We start from the raw sequence: 2,500 nt of genomic DNA, 5'->3' as shown, positions 1-2,500 counted from the left end.
AGAGTTGCAGCAAGTGGGTAAGTAACGTAAAATAACTTAGAAATAATGCATAAAAGTAAGAAATGTCCCATAGACTAGTGTGCGAATAAGCCGATTCGAATTCTCCAAACAATACCGGTTCGAATCGAGTTTGTTTTTTTTATACATTTTCATCAAGTGAATGTTGATGTTGGCTTCTTTTTTATCTTCCCCTTTTACGAGAGTTCAGATTTCTTATTTTACCTTCTGTTTATAAGTGGAATTATGAAACCAAAGCTAAGAACGATAATTATGATCATCTAAAAGAATTTTCCACTTTTTTTTCTTATGATGTCGACCTAAGACTTCCTAGGAAATGACCCTCTTCCCCTTTTTTCCATTATGTACATAATTTCATTTTCTTGTTGAGAATCAGGGTGTATCCCTTCCTGGTGAACATGTGTGTAAATAAAAAGGTGCTAAATCATACTAGTTTATCAGAATTTTATGGTGTAGAGATGATTTTATTTGTAAATATGTAACATTTCAAATTCTGACCGATCGATTCACACACCCTCCCCCCCAACCCCCCCACGTACCTTGCTCAATGACACCCCACTTTGTGAACCACAAGCCTAAAACGTTTCTGAAGCACTGACTCCTCCCCCAAGATGACTGCCGTAATGAAATCAGAAAGTCAAATGGCTTTAGGAAGAAATAACATCTGATACGAACTGATTTGCTTCTGCTAACTGACCACAATTAAAATATTTGTCGACGAGGATGGGATTCGAACCCACGCAGGGAGACCCTATTGGATTAGCAGTCCAACGCCTTAACCACTCGGCCACCTCGTCTTGCTTACTAAAGAGTATATGAAGTTTGAATCTATGCTAACCCGAATTAACCAAGCGCAAATCTCTTCTGAATAAATGCAGCTCTTTACCCTTACACTGTGACAGTGAGATGCAGCTATCAGTTCCCGACATAGGTACGAATTGTTGTATGCACTGTATCCTTTTTACCTTTCACTTTTTGTTTGTTATAGACGTCTGTCTAGGACAATACTGGTATTGTTATAAAATTTTCTTATTTATATATATAGGGAGAGGGAGAGGGAGAGGGAGAGAGAGAGAGAGAGAGAGAGAGAGAGAGAGAGAGAGAGACAGAGAGAGAGAGACAGAGAGAGAGAGAGAGAGAGAGAGAGAGAGAGAGAGAGAGAGAGAGAGAGAGTGAGAAACTTGCCTTGCGGTAACATGACACAAACCGGTAATCAACAACACTTGTAAGCAAGTAATAAAGCCTTTCTTACCATCAAACCGCTGGGATTCGATCGGTTTCGAATCTTCCTCACAACGCTGTTTCGAACCCGTGATAGAATGACTTTTTTTCGTAACAATTTTTTTGGTCTTTTCGTGTAATATTTTCAAGTGAATGTTGGACTTAGCTTTTCTACCTCCCACCCCTCTCACCACACACACACATACACACATTTTTCTTACATTTTTTACGCTACGCAAGTTTTTTTTTTCTCCCTCTCTTCATTTATAATTGAAAATATGAAACGGGAAAACTTTTCCTTGAATATTGATGGATTTTGTTTAATCTTAAGGTGAGGAAACGGCGGGGAAAGAAGGCAGCACCAGGTAATATCCTGCTTAATCATCAAGAAATGCCAGATAAAAAGATAGATAAATGGGTGAAAAAAAAAAAAAAAACTTGGATTCATTAGCTAGCTATTCGTCTCTCCGAACAAGCTGTTATTGACTCATGTTTTTATGGTATTTGGGAGCGATTAATATATTCATTTATTCATTTAGTTTTTTTTATTATTTTTTTCCCCAAGAGGACTTTGATGTTAAAGTAACTGGTTTAGTTGTTAGATGTTACTTTTTTTATAGTGGACAAAATTCTACGAAACAGTAAAACTTGAAAGGAAATGTCTAGTGCACATTTGGGCTATATTTTCGTTCACACTCGAATCATTCTGGGTCAACCACTTGACGCTTAGCTCTCTCTTCCTTCGGCTTACATGGACAACAGGTGAATTACTGACGGTCTGTATCACTGAAAATTTGGAATTTGTTTCAAAATCTCATGTGAGAAGTAACTTATATGTAACGCTCTTTTCCTTTGGCTTTCTTGGAGAGCAGAACAGAGAGCAGTTTTCCCCGAGAGGTATTTTGAAAGGGTAGTTGGTGAAGTACGGTTATTATCATTATTATTATTAACATTATTATTATCACTGAAAGCTATATAAAGTGCCACACTAAAAAAATCGAAATTTATATCATCAAAGGTGTCAGTGCAGGTCAAGATATAGCTAAGAAAGAAAGAAATATAAAGATAGATATTTACGTAAAAAAAACATGTTGGCTGATCTTTTAAACTTACCAAGAGTCGGAGAAGTTACAGTCTCTGAAAGTGATCTATTCCAAAGCCTACAAATAACAGTAAAAAAAAAAAGCATCTCGAAAGCTGACTTGCAGACGATCGACTTACAACAAATGTCATTGAATTGAAGGCCAAACGTTACTCAGGG

General features: G+C 37.0%; 1 non-coding gene across 1 annotated transcript; it reads right to left on the bottom strand.

Moving 5' to 3' along the window:
- Positions 1-733: 733 nt before the first annotated feature.
- TRNAS-GCU (transfer RNA serine (anticodon GCU)) lies at positions 734-815 on the bottom strand. Its single transcript has one exon. It is a non-coding gene; the product is annotated as a tRNA-Ser (tRNA).
- Positions 816-2,500: the final 1,685 nt, after the last annotated feature.

Source organism: Penaeus vannamei, chromosome 26 (assembly GCF_042767895.1).
Source record: "Penaeus vannamei isolate JL-2024 chromosome 26, ASM4276789v1, whole genome shotgun sequence".
Classification (NCBI taxonomy): domain Eukaryota; kingdom Metazoa; phylum Arthropoda; class Malacostraca; order Decapoda; family Penaeidae; genus Penaeus; species Penaeus vannamei.
This window is presented reverse-complemented; position numbering and strand designations above follow the sequence as displayed.